The sequence below is a fragment of the Miscanthus floridulus genome, chromosome 5 (assembly GCF_019320115.1).
Source record: "Miscanthus floridulus cultivar M001 chromosome 5, ASM1932011v1, whole genome shotgun sequence".
NCBI classification, from domain to species: domain Eukaryota; kingdom Viridiplantae; phylum Streptophyta; class Magnoliopsida; order Poales; family Poaceae; genus Miscanthus; species Miscanthus floridulus.
The window spans coordinates 135,984,635-135,998,859 of NC_089584.1; the positions used below are offsets into that span (position 1 = coordinate 135,984,635).

General features: G+C 44.9%; 1 pseudogene; it reads right to left on the minus strand.

The window, feature by feature from the left end:
• Positions 1-7,119: 7,119 nt before the first annotated feature.
• On the minus strand, positions 7,120-10,607 carry LOC136453748 (protein trichome berefringence-like 7; annotated as a pseudogene).
• Between the last annotated feature and the right edge of the window lie 3,618 nt (positions 10,608-14,225).

Genomic DNA, 14,225 nt, shown 5'->3' on the forward strand with positions numbered 1-14,225 from the left:
CTTTTGGTTCATATACAGTGCCAGTAGGTAGTCATCTCCAACAAAAGCATCAGATGAGAGATACGAAGTGACCATTGCCCTTGGTCCTAGTTGTCACCCATCGCCGGGTACAGACAGTTAATGCAATAGCCGTAGTATATTTGACCATCTGCAACAACAATGGGAACAACGCCCTGAGTACGAGAAAGTACTCAACTAGACTTACCCGTCTTAAACCAAAATAAAGCGACACCAATGATTATGCAAGACTTTCTTTAGTGGGCTAGCTGACTTGTTTGCGAAAAGCATAAGCTATCATGAGGAAATCATTTTAAGTACTTTGCATCATCTTCATTATGACCTATCCATCTAGGTAAGCACCTGTACTATAGCAATCACTTGATTAACCAATAACATCCAGTTACCAACTTAGATTTAGCATATCTCATACCATCCAGATAACCATTAGTGTTCCATAATAATTACTACAATGCCGTAGCTCGAGTCAAATGCTCACTATCCAGGAGCGATGGCGATTCGAATCGATTCCTAACCAGCTGGTGATTTATTCCTCACACAAACCACACTCACCGATCAAGTGAGCTACAGATCACCAATGACACTTTCCAAGTAGCCGCGGGATAACAGTCCGGGACCGCACTACCAACGGACCACCCGACTGCCAGGACGCACCTTGGGCTCACTCTTCGCGTCCCCGTCATACCCCCTTCAGCACCAGTCTGCCAATCTGAGTTTATCCCGGCTCGAATAGTGTCACTAGCTTCACGGTCGAAAGATACTTTATTCGGCCAGCTAAATATGAGGCATGCGTTCAACATGACAAGAGGGACGAGCAACGATCAGTCCTTAATCGACACAGACGGAAAACTAACAGCACCCTAGAACCCTGTCTGGTTGCCTCCAACTTTTTCCATCCGGTCTCTAATTATCCATCACACATGGTTAATTATAGGATATCATTCTTTCCATAGCTAAATTCTTCCAGTAACCACCTATAAATATAGGTGACCGGATATCACCGATCGCTACCGGTCTAAGCAAGGCTAAGCAGTTATTCGATCCTAACCTAACAGGGTAAAAGGTAATAAGTTAGGCAAGGATAGTAATAAATGCATCAACGGTTTCAATCAACTCCTACAACTTAATGCAACAATATATAAACTCATATATATAGAAAGAATTGCTTTTATAAAGTAGAAGACTTAGAATGTTCCGGGGCTTGCCTCGTTCGAACGAACTAGGTTGATGATCCACACACTCGGGCAAGTCCTCTCCCGGCTCCTCTTCCTCTGGCACCTCCTGTGCCTGAACTTCTTGTGGATCTGTCCCGGTCTACTCTTCCTGAACTACTACTAGCAACTCCTCCTGTGATCCTGTATGATGTAGATGTATGAGTGCTAATGCATAGGTGCATCGAAGAGATGACATGTAATGATCATGATGCATGAAATGTAGATGAACATGTTTAACTTTATTGGACATAGTAGAAGTAAAGCTCTTCTACAAGGTAGCCAACATCATTCAAGAACATGTACTACTATACTACTACTACAACCACTGTACTAACATGCCAAGTCACCACAACAATCTAAGATGCTTCAAAGATACACCAAAGCAAACATTATTAACTAATCATGCATTAAAGAAGATTAGTTTATTTCATTTTAAACTAGGGCTACAACATCAACATATATTTGTGGTGCTCATAAAAATCTGAGAAAATTACAGTAGCATAGTACTACTCTAAGTAGACTACCATAAAATTTTCATGGCATTTGGATAAGTAAAATAGCCTACACAAAAATGACAAGCTATGGTTGATAATTAAGCATGAAATTACTTTGTACTATAAAAAGTGTCAAACAATAGATTTGGTATTTTCCCATGTTCTACACAGTAAACAATCACTGCACAAAAATTATCATACACATGTTTTATACAATTTTTGCTCTCTATATAAAATAACAAAAATCATCAATTAATGGCACTTGAACTACACATCAATATTTCTCTACAGAACATGCATGACATATATTTTTCCTACAAAGTACATCTCAAGCATAGATCAACCAACTTGGAATCATATTTTTCTGATGTACATTCTATTTATTAGACATTTTCTAAGAAATCAGCATTTATTCAATTTAAATAAAGCTACACAGAAAAGTATCACAAATTTGAAATAAAATATTTTTAACAGATAGATCTAGTCACAAGAAACCTAGAAAAACTTATCTCAACAAATTTGGAGCTATTTTGAGCAAGTTATAAATTTCCAAAGCATTTAAACAGAAATCTGAAAATCATTTCTTTAATTCTTTCTAAAATTTCCGGTTCAAAACTGCTAGATCCACCCAGATCTCTACCCAGGCTTGCACCCCAGCGGCTGACAGTGGGCCCCCTGGCCCCACCGGTCAGTCACTAAGGCAGGGGAGGCGCTCGGCCACGGTGGTTCTCGACGCCGGTGAACTTGCCGGCGGTGAGGTCACCACCGGAGGCTTCCTCGTGACAAGGCGGACCTAACGGTACCCCTACCGTAGCCAGTGGAGCTCGGGAGCAAGCTCACCGGCGTCCATGGCGGCACGGTGGCGCGGCCCAACATCGACCGGCCAGCTCCGGCCGAGAGGTGGCGCGGGGAGTGGCTTTTGGTCTGTTTGGTTCCCTGCATCTGCCTGAACCAGGCTGGCGAGATGCAGGGTGCCCTCGTTTGGTTGCCTGCTCCTGGCGTCAGGCCAGGCTCTGGGCATGCAAAAAGCACCCCGCGGCCAGGCTCTGGGGAAACGCCCGAATCGGCCGTTTCTGCTGGGCCAGGCTCGCTCGGTGCAGCTGTTTACTCGACTAATGATGTATTAGTGTATGATTAGTAAATATCAAGTGATGTTAATTTGTTTTAAAGATGTTTAAGACATAATTAGATAAAATAAGAACTTTAAGAGTGTATTTGTACAAAATAAAAATCATAATCATAACCTTATAATATTTTTATCCCATGCAGTATATCTTCGTACAAGCAACTAAACAGCATCTCTTCTCAGCCAGGCTAAGTAGATACACTCAACCAAACATGACAGCGTTGCATGTGCTCAGCCTGTCCCATGTGAGCCTGGCTCTCAGATACGAGCTAGGCTCTACTGCTACGCGAACCAAATAGGCCCTTAGGAGCTACACAGCGTTCGTGAGGTGCTCGTGCGCGAGAAAAGAGGGAGCGAGGTGGAGCGGAGAGGGGCTGTCCGCGCGGAGCCAAGCTCCGGCGAGGAGGAGCTCACTCTGGCGAGGGATTCTCGGCTGGTGAAGGCTTACCACGGCAAACCAATGCGAGCACGGGGTGCGCGAGGTGGAGGCGGAGCTCAGGGCGAGACGGAGCTAGCCCGACGAACTGGAGCGGCCGGAACGACCAACTCCGACGAGGAAGCTGGTGCGGGCGGTGGCGGACGCGTGCGCTGCTGCTGCTGCTCGAGCGAGAGAGGCAGGGGGGATGGAGTACGGCGCCAGGGTGCGGTTGGCCGAGCCTTGAAGGCAGCGCGGGGACGGTCGGGACGTGGGCAGGCCGGTGGTGCCGCGCGGCGAGCTCGCCGGCGCGTGGCCGCCACGCGGCGTGCGCGTCCTGGCGCGGTCGGAGCGCTGGCGCGGTGAACGGGAGGCGTGGTGCGGAGGCAGGCTGGGCCGGCCTGTGCGGCTGGGCTGAATAGGAGGCGGCGGCCCATTCAAGGTGAAAAATGATTTTTTTTTTCAATTTCTTTTCTCTCAAAAATTCATTCAAACGAATTTTTGAACTTTTTCAAAGCAGTTTCAAAAGTTGGACCCAAAATAGAAGTTGCTCAGAAAAATGTACTCTACAACTTTGCTTTAATGACCAAAGTCAAATTCTTGCTAGATTTTGAATTATAAAATTAAAGTCAATTAAATTTCAAAACCCTATTTTGGAAGATTATTTTTAAAAGAAAATTTTGGCAAAAATTTAAATATAAACTTTGCTCCAAATTGTATCCTAAATATTTATAAGCTATCTTAGTAATCAAACCAAGAAATCATATCACTCAAACATGAGCAGGGCATTTCAAATAGTTTAAACATGATGAATTTCAATTTAATTTTAGCACCACATGAAATGACACTTCCTTTCTTTAGAATGGAATGCATAGATGCTGCTTATGCATAATGAAATGATGATTATGCTCATGAGATGGAATGTTAATGCATGCTTAACACCGAGGTGTTACAGGATTAACCCACGATCGAAACGTTCGAATGAATTACGATCCTTCGACCGGCTCGCTACAATCCCTAACTAAATAACTAACTACAAACTAAATAATAAATACCTAATCAATCACAAACTAAATATCCTAAAACAATAATAATCACAAACTAAATAATAAATACCTAAAATCTAAAAATTACCTACGTAAATCACAAACTAATTATCCTAATACAATAATAATCAAAATAACTTTAAATCAAGAGAGAGGTATCTTAGGAGCGGGCGGCCTTGACGCGCCGGCGTTCGTGGCGCGGCCGGCGAGGGTACTGCAAGGCGCGGCCGGCCGTGGCTGGCGGGAGTGGCCGGCGAGGGCACGGGCGGGCGCGGCGTGGGCGGGCACGGCCGCGTGCGGGCGCTGGAGGCGTGCGCTAGGCGGCGGCGGGGGGGGGGGGGGCGCGGCGGCTGGTTGGCGGCATGCGCGGGCGGGCAGGGGTGCGTGCGGGCGGGGGGGCGCGCGTGCTATATTTATTTGGCCCTGCCGCGCCATGTATCAGGGCGCGGCAGTGCCGCGCCAAGATCGGTGGCGCGGCAGAGCCTTGCCCCATCAGCGGTCAGTGGACCGGGTCGCCGCCACGTCAGCCCTCTGCCGCGCCACCATGCATGGCGCTGTACAGGCTTTTGGCCGTGCCACAAAAATAGGCGCGGCCAAAAGTGTTAGTTTTAAAAAAATCCAACAGTGTTAGATTTTAAATTATATTCAAAAAACGGTTAAAATTAAAAAAAAATCCTCTGTCAATCTGACAACTGGGTCAGTAGTCAACAAAAGTCATGTGCTATCTTTATATTTATAAATCATATAAAATTTCATTCTCCCCTATCATATAGATATGGTTTCAACAAATGAAACCATAGATATGTATTCATATCTCTTTCTATTTTCAACTTATGCATGCATCAATATCTCACAAATTGTAGGAATGATCTTTCTCTTATATCATTTGATCTTTATTGAACCATACAAATATTTTTCATGGGATTAAACAACTTTGTCACTCGATTCACCAAAACCTACTTAGTAAGACCTAAATGCACTTTTAAGAGATAAGGTAGGACTCAACCTAACTTGTCGTTTATACTACAAGAAAAAGCTCCAGCTAGATATGCCTCTAGATATGCAAGACCTTGTTGTAATATGACTGGGAAACAGTTCCTAGTAGGTCCTAAAGTATAAGTGAATTGTCCATTTTTCTGTCATACCCACAAATACATGGACGCACCGCCATGCATCCACATATCAATGTACCATCGAGCTATCAATTTAGCACATAACCCCACCGTCATCACTATGCATACACAACCCTATAATCATTGCTGATGATAAAAAAAAGGCGACGTATCAGGTGTAAACCAACCAACCTGTGTAAACTTAAAAACTACCAATTAGGACCATAAGGTGTTGATCCAATGGATGGGATGAGAGGTGGGATTCTTTTGCGCTTAAGCCCCCCACCCGCCATCCTTTTTTTTGCATTTAAACCCCCTCACCCCATCCATTGGATCAGCATCCAGTGGTCCTGATTGGTAGTTTCTAAGTTTGTACAGGTTGGTTGGTTTGCACATGATATGTTGTCTAAAAAACATTTAGATAGTTATGAGCTTCGAGTAAGGTCTATAAGTCTCGGCAAAAAGATTTTCACATTGGTTCTTTTTTCAGCTAAAACAAACTCTACAATCTATAAGCTCAGAGGAACATGGTCAATTACTTCTTAACTTAGGTCCTATTTGGCATAGTTAGTGGTTTTGAATTTTTCTATAACGGCGTCCCCAATAAGAGGCTACATAGTTAGCTGACTAGAATTTCATCTGATGTGGCAATAAGAGAAAATGAAAAAAAAATGAGACGAGAAAATGAAAAAAAAAGTCTCGTAGCTATTCCTTCATCACTAGTCTCGCTAAAAAACGAGGTGGGATAGGCTCAGCGGTTGGAAAGAATCTTTTGCATGCATGCGACGGGTTTCATGGATGAGAGGAAGCCTTTGGGAAGGTTAAGAAAATAAATAGATTAAATGTAGACCCACACATGATGTCGTGGTTTCTAAATAGCTAGATGCCGACGATTTTCATTGAGGACGCCCTAATGCACGGTGGAACTATAGCCGATGGAGCTAAAATTAATGACCTCATCAACTTCTAATTTATTTAAAAAAATTAAAAAAAAATATTTTCTTACTAAAATACGGAGGAGCTGTAACCGGAAACGGCTAATAGCAAACGGAGGAGCCGCAACCGCAGACGGCTCCGGCGAACGTCGACGGCACGGCAGGGACACTGCTAAATTGCACAACCGGGCACGCCTGAAGGCACTTTCCCCCTTGCACTGCCTGGTTGCCTCTATGGTCGGGTGCATACCGTGCATTGATACCCTGATTAGTCAATTTGGCACGATAGCTGCCGCCTGCCGGTTTGGAAATGGACGAAGAGACTACGGCGACAGGTGAACATGCATAGTACCCTCGCACCGTGGTCTGCTGCCACAAAGCAAGAGCGCAGTTTGTTTGATCTGTCATGTGACGGAGGTTCTGCCAAGCAAAGCAAGGTCCAAGAAGCTTTCTACCCATGCCCCACGCGATAATGGCATATTTAGCATGGCCGCGGAATGGAGATGGGTGTTTTTTTTTCTCTTGTTGGGAGTTGCGAATGCGAGCTTGCCCACCTGGCCAACCCCCGTGAGGATCAAACTGAAATGGTCGGCGCACCGGCCACAGGCTGAACTGAGGACAGGGAGCACCGGAGCAGGCGCCGATGCAAACGCGCAAGCCCACAATGTTCTTTCTGCCTTTAGTAAAAGCTGAAAAGAAAGACAATGGACAAAGACGTTGCATATTCATAGCTGTTTCTTTTGACGATGTGCCTGATGAATGCACGTCCTGTGCATAAGAATTGAATTTCCAAAGTTTTGCAAATGAACTGTTGTTACATACAGGTTGCAACTTGTGATGTGCTTCTATGCCTAAACAGCCAAAACAGGAAATGACACAAAATTCTATGCCTCAGGAGATGTGCAGACCTATGTGACCGAGGGGGAAAAAAGGTGAACATAACACAACTTGGTGGAAGATGCTGCTGCCCACAAGGATTCTTGCAGCAAAGAAAAAAGAAATTACGAAGCAGGGAAAAAAGGTATACCATGTCAATAGTCAGCTAGCCGGCACTCGCCAACCTGCAGAATCAGACAGAGAAAACATCAGATCACCACCATTGAACCGCATCATGGTTCATCAAGCAGAAACAAAAGGCAGATATGCAATATGAAGCTCTATCGAATTCTGTGACTCGTTGATAACATTGGAATAGTTCGATTTACTCAAACATACATTTCCTGGAAGAGTTACTCCGGACAACTTTTCTTTTGCCATGTAGCTTTTCTTGCATGCTCTCAAAGAAAGAGTGAGGAGTCTCTTGAACCCAGGCCAGCCGAGCATCACATGTGCGCAGCTAAAACACCTGAGAATTCCATTAGAGAGCACCCATGTTGCTCTCAACTCTCGAGCATAGAACTCGGGTGGGCTGGGAATTCAACGCCAACCAGAATAACATTGCCGATGAGTTTCTAAAGGCATTAGTTACTTATGCATATTATAGATGCAGTTTCTCTAATATTCAAACTATTCGGTTTTGACACTTCACAATTTCCAAGCTCAGATCTACGAATCAATTGAGCACGGTACTGTAGAGGAATCATGATGGCAGTAGGCATCACCAAAGATGTGTGTTTTGCATTGCATATTACAAAGTTCAGTATTTCCAGATTACATCCCAAGTAAAAATTGCTTGTGAGAAAAGACAATTATGTGCTGTTACAAAATATTTTACTTGGATGATTTAGGAACATTTATAAAAAAAAATCATATAAGAATGTTTGTAAATAAGGAACTCACCATTTGTCAAAAGGTGGGAAAATACAAGCTCAGTTCCAAGCATCTGGAACTCCTGGAAGGCACCAGTGGCTGCAATCAAGTATGGTATTAGGATGACTCCAAAGGCCAATATGAGCATCACTTCTAAAGGCCCCCATCAAAGTCACATTTAGTATGGTCACAGGGACACTCATATTTGCCACAACACCAGCAAGTATATCCCCAAATTCTCTCCTGTCATTTCCATTGGCCTCAGTTGTAGGTTGTTCTGTTACTTCACACACCTTTTGATTTAAGCCACTGTAAATGTGAAAAATAATCAATGAGTATATACTTTCTCAAAATGACCTGTGTACAATGCATATTTGCTTTTGAATAGCCACATAATAATAATGCAACTTAAAGGATCTAGTGGTCTATATCTTCATTTTGAATTGTACAGTGATCTATATCTTCATTTTGAATTGAACTTACTCAGTTACTCCTAAAATGCAATAGAGAAGAAAGTAAACCTCTTTTGTATGCTAGAAAAACACACCTCCAATGAGACGGTTCATATGTACGGAAGAATACTCGTGTTCGCCTTAAATCGATTCTCTCTTTCACCCATGAAGCCCAAGTTTCCAATGCCATTTTGAAAGCTGCATTAATGGATGTTCCCAGTTTAAGCACACCTCCAGCCTCAAAATAGCAACCCCTGTTGAAAGATCAAGCTTGAAAATCAAACATATATGAAGTTGGCGTCAATGCAGATCAAGGAACTACGATGGGTTACACCTTATAATAACATTTCCATTGAGTAAGTAGCTACCCTACCAAAGCTAAGCATTCAAAAGACTAAACAAAACTAAAGTTTCAATATTGCCCCAAAAAATAGACATGTTTATTACTATGTCGTGATCTTAGAAACATGGACACGCCAATAAGCCAAAAGAATACAAGAACAAAACGCCAAATGAGAGAAGCACTAGGCTTTACTTGGTATTGTCAAAATCATAAGGTCCACTTGGAGCCCGTATTTTTTTAAATGAAACCTAGCCAATATTCAGACAGAGACAGAGGTATCAACATCAACCAGAACAAATGAGACGACAGGAGGACCGAGGACCTAACACTCTTTCATGTTGCTCTGACTTCAAGAAACAACTGAACTGATACAACACTAGCTCTCAAGGTAATCACATCGAACTGGAGGCCAGATTTCTAAATATCTCCTCAGTGCTTCACTACCTCGTGTAAGAATGCACCTCACCATTGATTCATGATAGGATAAGTATAACTTGTTTGAATTCTTGTGAAAAACAACAGTTTATCCTCCTTTAATCCTACAGAGCTCCTTAGAAGTTCAAATAGTACATGGTGGTGGCATCTTCCATAGGAAGTTAGGAACAACGTGCTGGCTATTTAATGGCGGTGGCATCAATTTTCATGGACAGTGATGAGTGAAGGGATACATGTTGGTAACAAATCAGATGACTGAAAGCTCAGCTAGTTATAACATAAGAATTAGAAAAGAACAAACTGTGCTACAAATTAAGTAAGAGAACTCACATGTCAAATAATTTGCTGGCAGTCCACCAATGCCCTGAGTTGAAAATAAGAACATCTGAGTTTGCCCATTTCTGACTTAAATCATCCAACTTATCAAGCTTGAGGATGGCACGGACCCTTCTGCGCCCATGGCGAAGCGCAGGGATCTGCTGCACAAGGAAAACGGACCGGAAGAACTCCACACTGACGGTTGAAGGTCTCAAATCTCACTCCTAAAAACCGGATTGTCTTTGATATCTGGTTGCCATTAACCTCATAAACCGTCTGTGGATCATCCACCCCTGTCATGAGCATGCAAATGAAGGACTCCCACTGCGTTCGACTCATGGAGTCCCCCACAAAGACGACCCTCTTCCCTCTCAGCCACTGCAACAGAGCCCGGGCACTGAACCGCGGCAAATCGCATCCCCGAGGTTTCCACCGCCACTTGAGGTACTCGGTGTCCTTCCTCCCATTGGCCAGGCAATTGAACCCCCTCTCTGCAAACGGGCACTGCGAGCTGTTGTACAAGGGGTGCCCCTGATCCGGCACCCAGACGCCGTCGAACACGTCGCAGGACTCGAGATTCTCGCCGCCGGCGAACTCGGCGACCACACGGCCCCGGCCCAAGTACCGGAACACGTAGAGGTACAGAGCGCAGGAGAGCACGAGCGCGACGGAGGCTAGGAAGAAGGCCAAGACGACGCGATCGAACGACGGCCCCGACGGCGCCGCCGCCCAGTACCAGTTCCGGTGCGCGGTTCCCGGCGTCGAGACCCGCGGGCTTCCGACGCCGCCCCTCGCTGTGAGCCGCGCGGATGTGCTCCGGCTAAAGCTTCCGCTCACCATTTCCCGTCCTCCGACGCCGCCGCCCGATCTCCCATTCCAGAGCTTCCCTGTTGCCAAATCGGCTTCTAACCAATTCAGGGCAAAGCTGTGTCCAACCAAAATCTCTTCGAATCTCGTATTGCCGGCTTCCTCCCAATTCAGTAGCGCCGATGAATCTCCTTCCTCCGGATTCAAATTCGTCCGGCGGATCGACTCGGATCGATCCGCACGGCTCCAATCCAAAGCCCGCGCGCAGCTCTCGAAGTCTCGAGATCAGGGAGCTCTAAGCCCGGCTGTCGGAAGACAAAGACAACGACGACGACAGGCGATACAGGGCACCAGGGCAGATCAGGCACTCACCGAACTCCGGCGACCGGCGGTCCCTTATCCCGTGATCGCCGGGGCGGGCCGCGCTAAGACCCTAAAAGCAGGCCGCAAGAAAAGCAGCTCTCGATGCGGCAGCGCCGCGCGGCGCGTTGCGACCCGCGTTTGGAGCGGTGGTGAGGTGGTGGGGTTTCGCGCGGCGCGGCCAAGTCCGAGGAGGTGAGGTGAGGCGAGGCGGCGACTCTCGCGGTGGCTGTGAAGTGGAATGATTTTAAATATTTGCTGGTGAGTGGTGACCCAAAAGGTGTTTTATGAAACTCTGATTAGGCCGGAAGAGCTGCTAGTGCTTGTCACTGGCATGCGGGGAACGGGTGTCCGTGGGGCCCGCATGGCGGTGGCGGAGTGCGAGGTGAGCCGTGTGACGCCCTCTTGCCTTTGACGTTGCGCGACGTCGAGAGACGGAGGAAGGAGGTGCACTGGTGCGCCGTGCGCGGCGAAATGACGGTCGTGTTCGTGTTCCACGAACGAAAGGGGGAGTTGTCGGAGGAGCCGGGGAGGACGAGGGAGGAGGGATATTTGCCGAGCGACGGCCACCACACACGTGTGCCCGGTCGCTGCGTTACCGAATTCCGGCGAGGAATAGCAGCCACGGTGGAGGTTTCAGGTGATCCGTGCACCCATCGACGTTGTTGGTTAGCTGGTTCATATTGTTGGCTGGTTTATAAAAAATTACTGCCGACTAATTTATAGGAGAAAAAAATACTTTTTCGATTAAAAATTTACGATTATTTACGACCCGCCACGACCAAATGGACAGGCTGGTCAACCTCACCCGCGAGGCTATCCTGCCTCGCCTCCTATTTTTTGCACAATAAAGACCTGGCGTTTATATGGCGCTTCTGTTTTCTGGTGCTGCGAGTCTGCGGCGCGTGTAGTGGCCCAACTGCCCAAGTTTGGCTTGTGTTGGACCAGCCGACCAGGTTTTACTGACATCACAGTAGCAAGGGTACGTTTGGTTTAAGGGATTAAGTTTAATCTTCGCTAATGTTTAACACTAATTTAAAGTATTAAATATAGACTAATTACAAAAACATAGATTGAGATTAATTTACGAGACAAATCTATTAAGACTAATTAATCTATGATTTGATAAGTCAATGGATCGTGGGTCACATCTATCAAGTCTGCTCCTTATATATACAGTACTTGTGCTATGGGCTCCAGGAGGGATTTAGCAAAGCCTAGATTTGCCTTTTTTTTTTTAATACAGTACTTGTGTAATACTCCTATAATTAGAAAGCCTTTTTTTTACTCTACTAATCAACTACGCTCGAAGTCTTATTTCTCTCCACCTACGTCTACAAATAGTAAGCGTATTTCGACAGGGGAAACTTAAATAAAAAAATGACTAATTATGCAAGTTTAAAATATAAAATTTTGCATCATTCCATTTGTATTCAAAGTGCCTTTGAAAAGATATTGAGCTTTAAGCAACTGACAATATATTTGTCAGAGAAATTAAGTGTCAAAATCTTTTTTGAGAAATTATTTTCTTGTCAAAATGCGGTTATCTTTCCGGACTTAGAAAATACAGAAGATTGCTACACAACAACCGGTTATTTTGGGCGCCATCAACACCTGATTCCTGGCCGTTCAGCAAATTCTCGCCCTCTCGCTCCCCGTTTTGTGGCAGAATCGCCTAATCTAATGCCTCACAGGAGTGCTTGTCTTTCATTAGACACGAAGCACTTAAGGGAGAACACTAAATTACTCGGTTCCGTCGGGCACACCACAGGGGAGAACCCGAAAATCCACATTTTTACCATCAGGATCACAAATGAGAGAACAAAGCTTACATCATTCTTAACCATTTCATACATCACTTTTAGTACAACATCAGAGTATAATAGTTATTGTATAACAGCGGAATATAATCATATTATCAGAGTTATGAACAATTTAATGTACAGCGGAATTTAAACTGTGATCAGAATTACAGCGGAAATAAACATCTATTAATGACATGATAAAGTATTGATATATAAACTACTACAACAGATTATGAAACTTTCGTTTATAAAAACATTTGGTGAGAGTTATAAATAAAAACTACGATCGCGACGTAAAGGAATCCTCGCTGAGCCCACCAGGAGGGATCCACACACAAAGGTCAGCTCTAGCCTCCATCTGTCACCTGCAACAGGGGGAATAAAATCCTGAGTACTCAATTGTACTCGGCAAGACTTACCCGATAGGAGGAAAGAAAAGACTCCAAGGATATGCAATGCTATCTGGCTTGTGGGTGTATTGCATTTGCAGGAAGCATTACTAAGTGTGCGTCCTTATATTCGATTTTTATTAATAGCCGCATTGGTTCATTAACTACCCATTCTATATAAGCACCTGTGCTACTTTCAAGCAGGTGGTAAGCAATCAAATTTCCTTTTCCCATCTTGCATCTTTCAGTTCTTACTACGATGCTAAACCGTAGACAAGCCATACCGGATTTCCCAGCGATTCGTGAATCAATGCCCCCAGCTGGGTACCCCGAAAACACACGCCCCGCTTGTACCCCAGGCACAAGCAAGACTAACCCATCACTCTCCTGTCCCGGGTGTCCAGGTCCCCGTCCAAACTGGGACTCCAAGCCCCCGCCCCTGAGTCCCAGACTCAGTGCGGTGCAAGGACCTCCTCCACCAAAATAAAACCCTAACAGTCGGTCCGAAAAGAGCCGGATCCACGACAAAAGAGCAACAAGTCTTCCAAGCGCCCATACACAAGTATGTGCTCGGGATAATAAGTCTGTGACCTGCCTAGAGCCTTATGCAATGATCGGTCCTTAACCGACCAGACAGGGAAAGCAGTGTAACCAAGCTATGCCCCGCATCCACGGCGACACAACCTCTTACACCCACCAATACCCAAATCATATCCCTGCCCGGTCACCATTTTTCCTTTCCGCCATTTATATTTTTCAAGTGATAATAATCAAATAATATATTTCCTATCTCTCGCGAGTGACAGGCAATCACTCGACTTCTACCGGAGTCCTGTAGCATAGCATTTTACACGATCCTGTCATACTAGTAAGACTCATAGGATAAAGATATATATATGCAAGTGGGTTTCAATCAACTCCTTAAAACTTAATGCACAAATATAATTTAAACTGTAGAAAAGTAGGGGTTATGCACCGGGGCTTGCCTGGGTAAAATATAATCAAAAGTTAGCATTCCATCTTCATGATATGATCACCATAGCATCATCTTTCAGCTACTCCAGTTGATACCATCGATCCACCGTCGTTCCTATTATGATATGTATTGATGCAAATGCATAGATGTAAATAATCAACGGCAGCCAAAATTCTTAGAAATCCAACCACGCTTCCAAAAGTACCATTTCTCCAGCAACTCTCGATGACT